The 16590-nt window shown below is 50.3% G+C and overlaps 1 protein-coding gene across 3 annotated transcripts in view; it reads right to left on the bottom strand.

Annotated features, from left to right (window-relative positions):
• ADGRL1 (adhesion G protein-coupled receptor L1) overlaps nucleotides 1-5474 on the bottom strand; it is a 71160-nt gene extending 65686 nt beyond the window's left edge. For all 3 annotated transcript variants that reach the window (XM_056822597.1, XM_056822598.1, XM_056822599.1), the window contains exon 1: nucleotides 4533-5474. The gene's annotated coding sequence lies outside the window, so the exon portion shown is untranslated. The remainder of the gene's footprint in view (nucleotides 1-4532) is intronic.
• Nucleotides 5475-16590: the final 11116 nt, after the last annotated feature.

Raw genomic sequence — 16590 nt, 5'->3', positions numbered from 1 at the left:
TACCTGTCAAGTGAGGAAAGTACTGTGCAAATCTCAAGATGATAGAGAAATGAGAATTATGCTTTTTTTCCTTCCTCGGTCCCCAGAGAGATGTGGGACACTGGCCGGAGATAGCTCAGTCTACTGCTACAGCCACTGAGCTCTCCCAGTGGAATAGACTCTGCTTCATTCCCACAGACCGTCCATGCTACTGCCACTGCTACCCCCATCCTGGTTTCAGGGGAAGCTGAGGAGAGAAAGGGAAAGCCTCTCTCCTGGAGCAGGGGAGCCTTGAACCTCCAGTCCAAGCATCCCTTCTGACGGTGCCCCCTCCCCCCAGCTAGTTATTTTACCTTCTGCCCCTTGCTTTCATGCCCCTGGCCATATAAACCCAGGACACCATAGCAGGAAGCCAGCTTCAGGGTCCTAGATCTAGGGAATCCCAGAAGAGGGAGGTCCACCGTAAGACATCCCCTCTTCTCAGGGAGACTCAGGTCCCCCCTCCCCAGGGGCAGGGAGGCTGTCTGCTGTCTGCTGTTTGGAAATCAAAGCCAGGGTATCAGAGCCCACACTGAAACCAGATCCTCCCGTGTCCTTGGCCACGGCAGTGTCCCGATGGCTCGGGGGAGGCGCCCACAGACAGCTCACAAAGGGAAGGGAGGGCTCAGGATAGGCAGGGTTTTTCTCTTCCTTTCTTCTGAAGTGCCTTAGCACAGTGCCAGGCACACAGGGCACAATGAAGAAACACAAGGTGATTTTACCAGCAATTTTCATTGCCATACATCTGGGAGGGTCCTCAGAAATCATCTAGCTCAGCCTCGTCATACAGATGAGGAAACTGAGGCCACCCAGATCCTGGACAATAGGGCTGGTGTCAGAACTCAGATTTTCTGACTTGGAATCCAGGGCTCTTTCAACTAGCCCAGGCTGGTCTCCCGAGATGGATGTGCTCAGCTTATACATGGGTCGAATGTTCAGACCCAGGCAAGCTCGGGACCACATACAGAGAGCCTGTTATCTAGCCACCTCCTACATCTCTTGCCCCCACATACAGTCTATACATAGCAGATCCTTCCTACAATTACAGCTGAAGCTGGCTTTCCCTGGCTCGGCCCCCTAAGCTTTCCCCTCTCAAGGTTCTCTCCATGCCCCAGGGTTCCTGAGCAGCAGGAGCTTCCTCCTCTTCCTCCATCCCCCCCAATCCTCACATACACACTCAAGGGCACGAGGGGATGTGTCTGCTCTACCCAGAGAAGCCCAGAACATACGGGGATGTTCCCAGTCACACAAGTGGAGGCAGGTATTCACACGGAAGGCTCATCATGACACCCAAGGGTGTGGGGTCAGGAGTTCCCATCAGACTTGTCTCAGGTTGGGGGTCTGGGGGAGGGAGGAGGGACAGGAAGCAGAATGGGAAGGAAAGAGATGGCCACCAACTCACTAGAATGAGAGTGGGAGGGAGAGGCCCACGCATGTGCATGCACACGTATGTGATGGCGTGTCTGTATGCATGGGTACTGATTGTCGCTGGCGAGGGATCGAATTAGTTCCTTTTCCCTCTTTCCAGATGATTTTTCATCTCTGTAATTAATGGGCAAGTCAGCGCTGAACGGCATGGCAGGCAAATTGCTAGTTAGGGAAATCATGGATAATTTTCTCGATATGATAATGAAGGTTGTATTCCTTCTTTTATTCTCCCTGTTTTCATCCTACTTTTAAGTAATAAATTCAGCATTAGAGGGAGGAGTGAGTGGGAGAAGGGGAGAAGTCACCAACCCTCCAAGACCTGGGTCTGACCTGAGTCAGTCCTGGGACCCCCAACCCCAAGGACAACTGGACCCAAGGAATGGGTGGAGTGAAGGGAATGAGGGAGTGAGACCTTGGGACCAACTGACAATGGAAGGGGAGGGCACCCCACCCCAATGTCAAGAAAGGCTTCTGTACTCTTTCCTCAGATTTTCAACAGGGAAGGCAAAAGATGGAGGGAGAAGAGCAGAGGAATTGGATTTGGGTAGGATGAGGAAGGAGGGAGCCAGAAAGCTACTGAGGGCAGAAAGCTCTTCCCATCACCCTATGGGAAGGGGGAGATGGTCTAAGGAAAAGAGGAAGCCAGGGGCAGAATAGACTCGTGTAGCAGAGGGTGCTGGGAATTCTCTAGGAGGTTTTTAGGCCACTATCTAGGGGCTGAGGCTAGAGGTGAATGAGGAGTGGGCTCGTGATAGGATGGGGGTGGAGTCTAAGGCAGGAGGTATCAAGGCCACCCCCTAAGGACCCTGATAACCATACTTTCAGTCTTTAGAAAGTACACTGACCCTTCCCTTCCTGCCTACCTGTCCAAGACCTTCCCCTGACGGTCCTATCCTCTCACTGAGTGACAAGGAGCTTAGTATATGGGGTATAGGATAGGGAGAGAGAGAGAAGGAAAGAAGCAGCCATATTGGCATCCATTTTATCCCCCACACCCCAGTGTCCACACCCCACATGTTTGGAGATGGCAAGGGTGGGGGAGAAATATAGGAAAGGATGGGATTATAAGATTTAGAACCGCATTGAATCCAAACCCTTCATTTGACAGAGGAGAAAACTGAGACCCCAGAAAAAGATTTGCTTTAAGGTCTTGGAGAATAGTCTGAGGTCAGGATGCAGATCCTTGACAGGAAGAAGGACCAGAGACAGGTCAGGATGGCCAGCATCCTGATACCCTTCTCAGTACATGCTCTAACGTGATTTCCTCATGGGGCAGATCCTTTGGTCTGGAGAGAGGGAACAGAGCACCAGGGGTCTCTCTCCAAGCATGGGGAAAGGGGAGCTGGCTCTGCTTGGCAGGAGATTAGGGGGGAGGTGATTGGCAGGAACATTTCTTTGGGTCTGGTATGGGGTGTGTGTGTGTGTATGTGTGTGTGTGTGTCTGTCTGTCTGTCTGTGGTTTGAGGCAAAGGTGGGATATGCCCCGATTAGATTTGTGTATGCCTTTTCCTTCGACTAAACTGTAACCTCCTTGAGGGCAGAGACTTTTTCATCTTTGTAACCCTAATAAAAGATGAGCCCTTGCATTCTAGTATGTGTTTAATAAGGGTGTATTAAATCTCCCATCTATGTATTATAATTGAGGGTGTGAGTGTGAGTGTGTGTGGAGGGCTGTATACCTGTGCTGGGTATGGAAGTGTTGGGTTTGTGTTCTTCTGGAGGAACAAGTACAAGGTTAGGGGATATAGATCTATTGGTGGGGTCATGTATGGAGGCAGATGTTCTATGCCCCTCTGAGGTTATTCCTTCGGGACATAGGCAACTGCCCCCCCCCCAGCTCCCTTTTCAGTGGTTATGACTAGCTCCCCCTTGGTTCTCAAGACCTTCCTGTGGTAGGGGGTCATGGAGAGGAATAAGGCCAACCCCCTCTCCCCGACACACAATCCAGGGCATGGCTGGGGTAGGAAGAGTAAGGGAACTATAATCTCCTTTTTCTTTCCCTAGCCTGACATTTCAGGGTCCGGAGCCTGAAGGGGGGGGGGCAGATCAGTCATGCCTCCCCCAACACACACACACACCAACTGCAAACCGAGGGGATCCGATGCAGGAGTCTAATAGCAATCCAACGCAGAGACAGGCGACCAATCTACCTTAGCCTGGCATAGCACCCCCACCCCAGGAGCAGAGGCCCGTGCTCAGGTCTACAGCACGTTCCTTAGGGGACCGCAGCGGCAGGCGGGAGGGGAGCCTCTAGCAGGAGCCGCCGCCACGACACCCAGACAACCCCTCCCCCAATCACTCTCCTCCTTCCTCTCAGAGAAAAACAACCCAAAAGGATCATATATATGTATATAACCACATATGTCCATATGTATATGTATATCCCAAAGCATCCTGCGCTATCGGCTCTCGACACAGCCCCTCCAGGGGTTGGAAGACATACAGAGAGGAGAGACACACAACCAGACACCCACACAGCCAGGGCGAACACACCATCGCAGCCACACAGACACCATCCAGTACATGCATACACACAAAGACACACGACGGCAGATCCAGACACATGGACACACACGCACACACAGGCACGCACACACGATCACTCGGGTGCACAAAGATAGATTCAGGAATAGAGACACCCAGACCCTCTCTTTCCCCGCTAGTGTCACACCGCGGAGACGCTGCCTATCTTTTCTGCACCTCCCCCCTATTCCTCCCCCCCCCCCCAGCCCGCGCCAGCACCTCGGCTAGCTCACACAGCTGGTGCCCAGCTCCTTGGTGATAGCAACCCCACAGCCTCCCCGTAGGCAGCTCTGCGGCTATAACGCCCCCAATTCTCCCCACCCCAAAACAGATGCAAAAACCATTTGAACCCCCATCCAGCCACCTCCTTTCCAGACAAGCCTCCATATCATCCATCCCCCCTCCCCCACGCCCTTCTCGGCTCACTCCCATCCTCCGCATTGGGGCAAGACCGGGACGTGGGCAGGGGGCAGACAAGGCTCCTCCGACCCGTGCCCCAGACACCTGGCTCAGGTGTGACGTCCCCTCCCCCATGTCCCTCTCTCCCTGGCGCGGACACTCACCTGTCCAGGGGCGGCTCGCTCTCCTCGCCAGTCCTCTCCTTTCTCCTGCGGCTCCTCGTCCCCGGGCCCCCCGCCCGGCACATCTCCCGGAGCCGAGGCAGGGGGGTGGTGGCAGAGAGAGGGCGGGCTCCGGGGCTCCCCCTCCCCCAGCCCAACACCACCACTACCACCACCACCAAAAATTTAGCGGGGGAAAAAATCGAATTTGACAATCCACTCCCCGGCTCGGGGTGGGGAGGGGGCGAGGGCTCCGGGGCTGTAGGCGCAGATCTGGGCGAGTGGGTCTTTCTCCCCCCTGGTGTGGGAGGGAGCGGGGGGAGGGGGTGGGCAGCGTCAGGGCTCCGGGGCCCGGGGCTGGGGCGAGGCGGCAGCGACACGAGCGGGCAGCATTTCTCCCCCGCCTTCTCTCGGCTCCCCCGACGGCGGCGGCGGCGGCGGCGGCGGCACGTGTGAGTCCAGCCGACTCCCCCCCGCCCCCCCTCCGACGGCGGCGGCAGCGGCGGCGGCGAAGGGGTTAATGGGGCAGCTCCGGTCCCCCGCCCGCTGCCCCCAGCCCGGCGAGGCCGCTCCGGGACTCCCGCTCAGCCATCCGCCGGGGCCTCCTTTGCGGATGCGAAACTGCAGGGGGCCCGGGTCCCAGGGCAGCTCCTGGGGCTGCTGCTGCTGCTGCTGCTACGAGAACGCGGGGCTCCCGCCCCTACTGCTCGAACTCCCTGCAGTGCCCGCGGGGGGCTCCGAGGAGCGGGGGACCCGGGGGAAGGCGGCGCGGAGCTAATGGAGGAGCTTGGGGAAAGGGGGGGGGGACGGCTAGAGGAGGAGACGGTGGCTGGCGGCGCGTTGCATGGCGGGGGGGAGGGGCGGAGCTGGGGCGGAGGGGGGCGCTGGGGCCCAGGCCCCCTTTTGCACCTCGGGATGAACGGATGGAGCCGGCGCCCGGACACAGCAATGACAAGCCGCCTGCCTGCTCTCTCCGCTCCCCAGCGCACCAGCTACGGGAGGGGAGGAGAAGGAACTGGGGGAGTAGGTAAAGGCAAAACTCGGCCTGGAACTTCCGTCAGGACTGGGGCCTTTGCAACCAGCACCAGTGCAGCGAGAGAAAAAACAAAAACACGGCTTGGATTTTTTCTTCTTCCCTCCCTCCCCTTCCCTCCCTTACTCCGTCAGGTTTCTTCCCCGCCCCAGGAAAAATTAGGTAGAGGGAATGTTACGCGTTTAGTGAGGGTGGGCGGGGGCCCAGAAAATACGGAACGGTTTTCTCAGGAAAAGGGGAAGGAACGAAACGTGCCAAGTTTGGGGAGGGATATGAAAAACGAGGATTGGATTGAATTGAGAAAGGAGAGAGAAGGGATGCGACATGCCCAATTGCACCGGAAGCATGCAAATCGCGAACTGGATTCCACCCTGGGAAATGGAGGACTGCGTCATGCCCAATGCAGTGAGAACGAGAAAAACCCAGGTCTGGAATATCCCAAGAACTGGGGTTGCAATGGGGGTAGGGAAGGAAGGAGGGTGGCGAGGTAGTTGATGCAGCGTGGGCAGGTTTCGGCTGCCCAAGCAGCTACGTGTAAAGGGAAGAGACAAAATACGGGCTGGATCTAGGTGTGAACGGATCTAGGCAAGATCCTTGCACAAGGGATCCAGCTTGGATTAATAGAGAGATGAAATAGGAATGCAGGGAGGAGGCCACTGCTCAAGGAGACGAAACCAGCAATGGAAGGGACTGAAACAAACCCAGAACGGTCATATTCCAGGCTTGCAAAGCCTAATGTAGAAGACCGGGGTACACGCGCTAATCTGTCCAGGGCAGTCTATAGATGGGGTGAGGTTGGGGTTGAGGCTAGGGTATCAATAAATATCCCCTCTGCTCCTGGGAAGCACACAGGAGTTTTAGCTTCACAAGCGAAAACAAAAACTCGGCCCTGGATTTAGCAACGGGGCTGGTACCCAAGCAAAACACATTACTGCGGACTGCTAGGCATAATTAGGACACGGTCTGTCCCCGGATTCCCAGGAATCTGGGAATCTGGTGGGGGAGTGGAAGAAGAGGAGGAGGAGGAGGCAGCAAGCCTTGGGTCCTAGGGCTGCAGATCCAAGCACCGCCACCCCCTGGGGTGCGCCGAGGCAGCGGGGCCCACCCCGGAACTATGGACTGGAGCCCCTTTTGCAAAAAAAAAAACAATGGGAACCGCAAAACCTGGCCCAGATGTCCTAAGATGGACATCTCCGAGGAACAGACCTGTTATGAGGGCGGGAGAAGGAGGGAAAGTGAGCTGGCACCTGGGGGAGGCCATATGATGATAAGAGGTAAGGTCCGGTTAGGATCTCTGGAGACCGAACCGGGTCAGGTTTCGGGATAAAAAGAAGGTAGAAGGACCAAGGAGGGGTGGGGAAGAGCAAAATCTGGTCCTGGATCCCAAGGGGAAGGGAACGTAGTTCGCCTGCAGACCTAGGTAACAGAAGCGGAAGGTAAAATCCAGGATGGATTTCATTACACCTGGAACAGGCAGCTCTGGCAGCTAGTGAGAAACAAGACAGACGACTTGGGACAGGGACAAAGCTAGGTCGAGGAAATAGAGAAAGATTACGAGACTTGGGGGAGGGGAACAGTGAAAAACCAGGTCTGGATCTCCAGGGAAGAGGTTGAGATTCTGCCCAATCTTTACCTTGAGGGCTTTAGCTTGGAGTGGGAGGTAGTGGGAGTAGGGATGCACATAATTGTGGGGGCGGCTAACACTGTGAATAAGAACAGTGAAAATCCCTTAAAATCCGGATTGGAGGAGTGGGACTAGATGCCTGAGTGGGACTCTCTAGGCATAGCTAAGAGTTTGAACCAAATCCCGACTTGGAGTATGCTGCTCCTGGGGAGGGGGGTGGCAGTGCCACCTGGTACCGAAACTAGAGAAGGAAAGGAGGGGCAGAGAAGTCGGGACACCTTGCTTTGATTCCTAGTCCTAATTTTGTACATTTTCGCAATTCCATGCTCCATTTTAGAGTTTTTAACTTGGGGTATAGAATTTCTTGAAGCAGGAGTATGTTTGGGTGGGTGCAGGACAGATTGGAGCAATAGTTTGGAGACACTTTTCTCCAAGGCAACTTCCTCCCACCCCTTTCTCCGATTGTCTTTCTCTCTGATGATTATCTTCAATTTGTCTTGCATATATGGTTGTTTTTCTATGCTAATCTCCCATTAGGTTGGGAGTTCCTTAAGAGTACTTTTTACCTTTCCTTTGTATCTCCAGGGTTTACTTAGCAGTGTCTGGCACATAATGGGCACTTAATAAATGTTTATTGAATGACTGACTAGGGGGAAGAAAGACTGTGGTCTGGTCTTCTCACTTGGTCATTCTCCAGCTCTTCTTTCATAATCTCAAGGCAGTCTCCTCCTGCTATGTTCCTTTCTACCTCCCTCTTTGTCACAGGATCCCTAGGTATGACCTGGTTCAGTCCAGATGTGATGGGGATGGGGAAAGAAATGGCAATTCTACTACAACTAATCACTAACAAAAGTGTTTTCAGATGAACAACATATTTTCCTTACTGTAACCCTGTGAGATAGATAATACTAAAATGATTACATTTTACAAATGAAAATATAGACAAGGAGGCCTGGATTTGGTTTCTGGTCTATATATTAATGTGGTGTGTAGGTATCTATATGAGCCATCCACTTCATTTTTTGTGGCCTCGGTTTGCCTTCTTGAAAGGCGGCACACCAGCCAATGTTAGGTTGGTAAAATGCTTTGAGATCCTGAATCAGATAGCAACGGATCCATATTTCTCTAGGAGTTTCCCAGGCCGCCCTCTACACCCAGTGCCCCCAAACTCCCTATCCCTAGCAGCTGTTTCCAGTGATCCCACAGTGTAGAACAGAAAGAAAAAAATAATCATAACCAATAACTGTAGCCCAGGGGATGCTGGGAGTTGTAGTCTTTCACAGGCAGCAGGGTCTTTTTCTCTCTAAGGTCTTGGTGTAGATCTTGTTCTTGCTCTCCTCCCTCACACCCTACCCTCAGTACTGCTGTCCTGGAGCTGGTCTTGGAGGAAGGTAATAATACCCCACCTTACCCTGCCCTAATCAGTGTAAGGCAATTCCTCTGGGGCTAGAAAAGTTTGGGATGGGGGGGGGGGGAGCAGGGGAAGGCACCCATCTTCCTCTGCAGAACCAAAGACCAGAGGAGCAGGAATTGGGAAGAGAAGGCAACGGGAACAGATCCTGTCCAGGAAGGGAGAAGGCAGTCCCTTTGTAGGCCTTGTGGAAACCAGTTCCCTTCTTCCCTGTGCTTTATGGAAAATGGGGGGGGGGGGGAACGGAGCTGGGTCTCACGGGATCTGCTGAAAGCATTAACCCAAGCTCCTTTGGGTGCAGGTTGGAGTAGCCCCCTTTCCCCTCCCCGAGATCCAAAGCCTGGACTGGAGAGGCTCCAGAAGTATAGCCTGGCCAACCTTCACCCTACCACACCCACTCCTGCCTGCTTTCCTGCCCCACTCCCGGCAAGCACCAGCACTGGCCCAGCATCAGCAGGAGCAGCAGAAAGAAGCAGTCCTCAAGAAGGCCATGGGCCAGCCTCTTGGCCAGCTTAGGCTGTGCCCACGTGTGCAAGGAGATTCTAAATGGTCCACACAGGCTCGCCTTGTTCTCCTTACCCAACCCACCGTGTATACACCTGCAAGTGTGCAAATGTACAGGCCTGGGGTAGCCTGGGAAGGAGGAAGCATGTGGATGGAAAGTGAGGAGAGAAAGGGAGGAGGAGGAGGAAAGAGGATGGTGGGGGAGAGAAAGGAGAAGAGAAGTATGGGGGAGAATGAAGATGGAGGGGTGGAAGAGAAGGGTAAAAAGATAAGGGGGAGGAGGGGAATAAAGAGGAAGGAGAGATACCTAAGGAGAGAATGGGGAAAGAGAGAGGTCAGTGAGGATGAAGGGGAGGAGGGGGACCAGAAGGAGACCAGAAAGGAAGGCTGAGAGAGGAGGTCTTGGACAGAAAGTTTAGGGATGGGGAGAGGAAGGTGAAAGAGAAGAGAAAAGGGAAGAAGGAAGGAAAGAGGGGAAAGAGAAAGAGATTGGAAGGAAGGGGCACAGGACAAAAAGAAAAGAAAATGGGTAGGAAAGATTAGAGCATGAGGGGGTGAATCAAGAGGTCCTAGGAAACAGAAGAGAGGGAAAATAGAGGGTGGTGGAGAAGAGAAAGAGGAGGAAATGAGGGGAAGAGAAGGAAAAGGGGGGAGGATATGGAGGATCTGGATGAAGGGGAAGGAAAGAGAGAAAGGCAAATGAGGGAGGAGGAGGGAGAGAGGACATGAGGTGGGAGGAGATGGAAGAAGAAAGGAAGATGAAGAGAAAGAAGGAAGATGGGAAGAGGGCAGAGAACAGTGGAGGTGTTGGGGTGAAGAGGTAGCACAGAAGACCTTCTGAGCCCCCTTTTCTCTACTTGGGGAAGGAGAAGAAGGAAATCACAAGGGATCTATCTCTCCCACCTGCCCAGGGCCAGATTTTGTGTGTAACTCCATAGCTGAAGATGATAGAGTTCAGCTTGTCCCCCCCCCCATGTTTCTGGGGTCTCCCAAAGGAATTTTGAGTTCCTATTTGTCAGTAAGGAAACCTATTGTATAGGAAGCTTTTATCAGAAGGCTGGGAGCTGAGGCAGCCAGGTAGAACTGCCAAAGGTCCAAGGTAAATATAGTTCCCCAGGTTTTAGAGATCTCTCAGATACCTTAGACACCCCTACCCCTCATTTTCTTTTTGAACACCCAGGTTTTAGTTGAGAGACAGCATGGTTTATGGATAGGCCACTGGATTTGGAGTCAGGAAAGACCTGTGTTTGAATGCTACTTACAAGTTATGAGACTAGACAATCCAATGAACCTTTCTATGCCTCAGTTTCTTCACATGTAAAATAGGAGGGTGTTTATCTCTGTAGCTCTTAAGATTTGATCCTTTCTGTCTAAATCTATAATCTACCCTCTTCCTGACACTCAGGCACCCTCTCTCTCTTTACTGTTCTCTCCCCAGCAGTCAGGAGCTATTATTGTACAACTGATCCAAGAACACCAGGTGAGTGTTCTGCCCCAAGGTGAGTGAGGCCAAGAGGGGCTTTGCGTTCCTGTGGCAACTGGGGGGGAGGGTGCTGGGTGGGTCAGAAGGGAGCCAGGGAGTTAGTTATCAAAGAAATTAGTGAATGTTTAGAATGGGCAATGTGGGATGTGTTGGTAAGAAGAGTATGAAGAGTGAGGTAAGAGGGGGAGAAGTGGAAAAGGAAATTCAGAAGGGAGAAAGAAAGGAGGGAACAAAAGTGGAGGCAGAACCTCTCCTTCCTCTCCCCCTTTTCCTCTTTTTTTCCTTATCCCTCTAGCCCTAAGCCTTCCTTCTCTCCATTTCCTTTTATTTTTCTCCCTTTTCCCCCTCTCTTAATCCCATCTCTATCTGAATTTTCCTGCCCCCTAATTGTTTCCTCAGGTAGGAAACTGGATGGAGATGGGAGAGAAGAAAAATGTTTTGCTCTCTGTGCCTCTGCTAGTCTAGGAGAGAGTGGGGTGGAGGGCTGGAGAGTCAAGAAGGGGGCTGAAAAGAGTGAGGTAGTAAAAAGGGATTGAAAGGGGAAATGTCTGGGAAGGGAGGGTTGTAGAACCTGGAGAAGAGAAAGATTGGAAGGGGCAAATTTGTGGTGTTAGCAGGGGAAAGGTGAGAAGCTAAAGCATGGGAAAGGATCCTATCAGAGTACAGAGAGTACAGGTAATTTATGATGAGTCTGTATCCAAAAGACTGTTGAGTGTGTCACTGAAAAGAGACTTTGGGGCCTCCTTGGGAGATGTGGGGGATCTACTCTTTCCTGATATGCATGGCTGGAACATTCACCACTGAAGAGCTAATGAGCCCTGGGGCTCCTCAGACCCCATCCAGAGGGATGCTCTTCCCTGACCAGCTCTGGAGGAGAACAGAATACTTGGCACACAGGTAGGAGAAGGGTTGGGGATGGGGGCCTGGCAGAGGAAAAGAGTTTTCTGATCCTGATACATTGAGAAGGATGGTGAAGAGGAAGGGCAAGGATGGGCCTGTCCTCAAAGAATCAAGAAACCAGTACCAAGAAACTATAAATTTGCAAGCTCTAGCACAGGGTAGGGAAAGTGTTGGAGAGTTAGTTGGCATTATACAAGGACACAATATGAGAAATGGGTGGAATGTAATGACTTCCCATCATAGAAGGTGTAGGCCACTGTATGTGTCCTGGAATTATGGGGGGATGGGGTGGGCTGCCAAAATAAATAGAAGGGAAAAAATGTCTCTGCTGCTCTAGAGAAAATCATGCCACATCCCAGTTCACATAATATCCCCTCTTGCCTTGATCAAAATCTGAGGGCAGGTGACCATCCAAGCAAAATGATGAAGAGAATGAAAGGGGTTGATGTTTAGGAAAGGGATTAAAGAACCTGTTTATAAGGAGTAGTGACTGAGATAGGGATAGGAAGGTCCTTGTTGGACCCCTAGGAAAAGTGTGGGGAATTATACCCTGGTGGAGGTGGTGGAGGGAGGGTCTGTCTTACTGAGGATAAGAAGACTAGAAGGGAATTCCCTGCTCCCTCTCACTGCTTGAGGGATCCCAGAGGTCCCTTCTGTAGAGAACTTGCCTTCCTCCAGGAAATGTTGGGCCTTTCCTCTCTTTCTCCTCCAGAACCCAATTTCCTTATCAGCTCCCAGATTTTCTTTACCCAGTGCTTAGTTTCTCTATTACTCCACCTTGGTGTTCTGCCTCAGAACCCAGGGACCAGACAGTCAGAAGTGAATGACACTGGGATTAGACCCTGCCACTTGCTAGGGAGCCAGTTTTCCCAGGTTAGATGAAGACCTACCTTTAAATGTGCCTCCAACCTGGAAGATAGGAGTTAAGGTAGAGAAACTAGGGCGAAAGTAAGGAACACAGATCTAGATCCTGATCAGGTCTAAGGTGCTCGGTTACTAAGGAACTGCCTTGAATGGGACTGACAAGCAAAATGTAAGCTCCCTGAGGGTGGACAGTATTTTCATTTTTATCTTGATATGCTCAGTGATTAGCACATTACAGGCATTTGATATATATTCTTATTGAACTGAATCTTTCAAGAGAGACCCAAGGCTTGAGCTTCATAGCTCAGCTCTAGAGTATATTAGTGTTGCTTAGGACTTCTGGGATGCTGGGAAATGGATTAAGGTTTTGAATCAATGAATGAAAAAATTGATGGAACACTTTCTTATATGTCAGGCATTCAGCTAAACACTCAAGAGGACCTGGGTTCAAATCTGACCTCACACACTTCCTAGCTGTGGGACTCTGGGCAAGTTACTTAATCTCAATTTCCTAACCTTTCTGCTTTTGAATTGAAATTTCTAAAAAATAAAATAGGGCAGAATTTAGAATTTTGTGAGGCTTGGTAAATCCATTAGACTCCTCAGAATAACATTTTTAAAAAAAATTAAAACCCTTACCTTCCGTCTTGGAATCAATACTGTGTATTGGCTCCAAGGCAGAAGAGTGGTAAGGGCTAGGCAATGGGGGTCAAGTGACTTGCCCAGGGTCACACAGCTGGGAAGTGTCTGAGGCCAGATTTGAACCTAAGACCTCCCGTCTCTAGGCCTGGTTCTCAATCCACTGAGCTACCCAGCTGCCCCCAGAATAACATTATTTAAAATATGTAATTGAAAGAAATGCCAAATCTCAGTAAGAGGGTCATGAAAAAAGCAATTTCATTTTTTTCCATCTAAGTGCAAGGACTTCTTGAAGTTTATCAGGTGTGCAGCCCCCACGTTCAGAACCTGGTTATGGTTAAAATGGTTAGCTCAGATATCCAGGGGAGTAGTGGCTAGAAAAGGAGAGGTGTAAAAAGGAGGGAGGAGATGAAGCATATGACAACATAACCTTAATGAATGTAAAGGAGAAGCATGGTCTGGTTGAGATTGCTAAAAGGTCTAATTTGTACCCAGTCAACAATCAGCTGGGTTGGGCCCTGGGGCTGGAGCTCTAAAGATGAGTTGATTAGCTTCTCTCAGGAGGGGGAGGGAAGGGGTCCTGGAAGTCCACGATGGAGGAGAGCAGGGATGGTGAGCAGATGGTAAAACGGGCCTGGGTCACTGTCTGGATCGGATGGAAAAGGGAAGGGGAAGCAAGGCAGGAAGAATCCCAGGAATGAGGCAAGCTGGAAGGAAGGATATGAGAGGGGACACGAGGGCATCAGTAACTTGCAGGAGTCTCCCACCTGAGGCCTGGCTTAACTGGACCCTCCTTGGCCACCATGGATTCACCCCTCAGGAAATGAAACAAAGATCAAATCTGCAGCAGATTTCAGATTCCTGACTCTGAGCCGGAGCTGGGGAAAGGGGTGGGGAAAAAATACCCATCTGTTCTCCCTCTGATGGAATGTGATTTTTCACCAAGTCCTTAAATCCCTCTCTTCTCCCGTTTCCTCTCAGCAGCCTCAGTGACACGATATAAATCGCTGCAAATGACTTTTCCCGGCTAGTCGAGGTGATGTTTTAATAATGGTTCATTTTCTACGCTGAAAAATATTCCAGCAAGAAATTGTGCAAGAGGGGCTATGTTCTCTGGGTGCCTGCATGACCATGCAGGGTGTGTGTGTGTGTGTGTGTGTGTGTGTGTGTGTGTGTGTGTGTGTGTGTGTGTGTGTGTGTGTGTGTTTCGAGCATGCTTGATCACCTGGATGTGATGGGTTTGTGCTTGTGGCTGCTCAAATCACGAGTTCCTAGGGGTAGCCTGTAGATGAGATCAGCTTGCCTGCTGGTGGCTAGGCATGCCTGTGCTTTGGGCCTAGGTGTGGCCATGAATTTAGGTCCAGATGCATCCTGGGGCCCTGGCTCAATCCTTCCTGATGAAGAAAGTCCTTTAGGTGAATTCCAGCACAGCATCAATTTGTTTGCAGTTCAAAATGAGAGATTAGGGATCTTGAACTTCCCAGCCTCTGGGATAGACAGTTGTGGTGTGCACAGACCCAAGATCTCAGAAAGGGAGGTATCTGGCTCCCAGAGGGCACCTAGGTCAACTGCATTTGAACAAGAATGACCTGTACCAAATCTCAGCTCATAACAGACTTTCAGCAATGGGGAATCTACTAAGTGGGCCAGATTCTTCTCTCTGAGCCTCAGTTTTCCTATCTGTAAATTAAGGGATGATAAGACATTGAAGTCTAATTAGGAAAGAATATCCTTTACTGAAAAAAAAAAGCCACTCTAAAAATTATTATTAGCTCCTGAGGCAGCCCATCCTACTCTTGGAATTTACTGATTCTTAGGAAAATTTTCCTTATAGCAAGCTAAAATCTGCCTTTCTGTTCCTTGTAGCCACTACTACAAATTTTGCCCTCTGGGGCCAAGCAGAATGAATTTAGTCACTTTCTACATGTAATAATAGCACATCTATACTCCTACTTCCCAAGTTACTTCTTTTGGTCCTTTGCTGGAATCCCTTAATTGTGGGAGTCCTCCAAAGCTCTGTCCTGGGCTCTCTTCCTTTCTTTCTCTACATCCCCTTACATGGTGATCTCATCAGTTCCCATGGATTCAATGATCACCTCTCTGCAGATGATTCTCAGATCTCTAGGTCCAGCCTTATTCTCTCCTAAACTCCAATTACCAACCACCTACTGCACATTGTCAATAGAATGTTCCATAGTAATCTCCATTTCAACTTGTCCAGAATAGGACTCATTATCTTTCCCCCCAAATCTACCTCTGTTCCCAATTTCCCTGTTTCTCTCTAGGGTACCACCATCCTTCCTGTCAACTAAATTCACATCATCTAGGCAGACTCCACTCCTCACACTCCCTCACTCCCAATATCCAACCAGTTGCCAAATCTTGTTTATTTTTACCTCTACATTTTCCCTATCTAGTCCCTTCTCTCCATTCATATGGCCACTTTAGTTTAACTCCTCATCACCTCTTATCTAGACGCTTAAAAAACCCCTTCTATCTTAGAATCAATAATACCGTGTATTGGTTCTAAAGCAGAAGAGCAGTAAGGGCTAGGCAATAGTTAAGTGACTTGCCCAGGATCACACAGCTAGGAAGTATCTGAGGTCAAATTTGAACCCAGGACCTCTCATCTCTAGGCCTATCTTGCTTAGACTCTTGTAGTAAACTCATGGGTCTCCTGACCTCACCCCAGTCCATCCTCCCAGCTGCCAAAGTGATATCCCCTACTCAATAGACTCCATTGGCTCCCTTTTAACTTTTAACTTTTTTTAACTTTTGGGACAAAAAGGTCCTCTGTGTGGCACTCAAAGCTCTTCATAGCCTCTTTCCAACTCATTTTTCCAGGCTTATTATATATCTGGTCCAAACTTGCCAAATTGGCTTTTGTACTATTTTTCACTTGTGCCTGGGCAATGGGAGTAATGTCCTCAGGTGCATAAGTGCCATAGATTCACCAACATTTCTCTAGCCATTCTTCCTTCTGCCTTCTGGGGCCAAACAAAACAAAATTAATCCCTCTTCCACTTAATGGCTCTTCAAAGACTTGAACCAGGCTTTAATTTCTATAGCCCTTGATCCTTCTCTTCTCCAGGATACAAATCTCTAGTTCCTTTACCCAAACTTCCTATATTATGGATTTAAGACCCTTTGCCATCAAATTTCTCTTCCCTGAGTACTATCCAGCTTGTCCTTGAGGAACCTTGATCCTCAAAACTGATCCCAATCCTTTAGATGGTATCCAATCAAGACAGAGCCCAGATCACACTATCAGCTCCTTGTTCCTGAAAGCTATGCCTCTCAGTGTAGCTCAAGTCCTAATGAGCCCTTTGGATTTCCTCATCATGTTCCTGACTCACATTGAGCTTGTAGTCCCCTAGAACCCCAAGATTTTTTTCAGACAAATGGCTGTTTAACCATTTACTTATGAAGTTCATTTTTAGAACTCTGGTATGAACCTTGAGAGTTATCCCTACTGAATTTCATTTTATTGAATTAAGCTCAGGCTTCTGGTCTGTCATGATCTTTTGGAATCCTAATTCTGCCACTAGTGTGTTAGCCACCTCTTTCAACTTTGTTTCATCTTCAAAGGTGATGACTCTGCCA

This window comes from Monodelphis domestica, chromosome 3, assembly GCF_027887165.1.
Source record: "Monodelphis domestica isolate mMonDom1 chromosome 3, mMonDom1.pri, whole genome shotgun sequence".
Lineage (NCBI taxonomy): Eukaryota > Metazoa > Chordata > Mammalia > Didelphimorphia > Didelphidae > Monodelphis > Monodelphis domestica.
The sequence above is the reverse complement of the archived record's forward strand: the minus strand, read 5'-3'. Positions and strand labels throughout refer to the sequence as shown.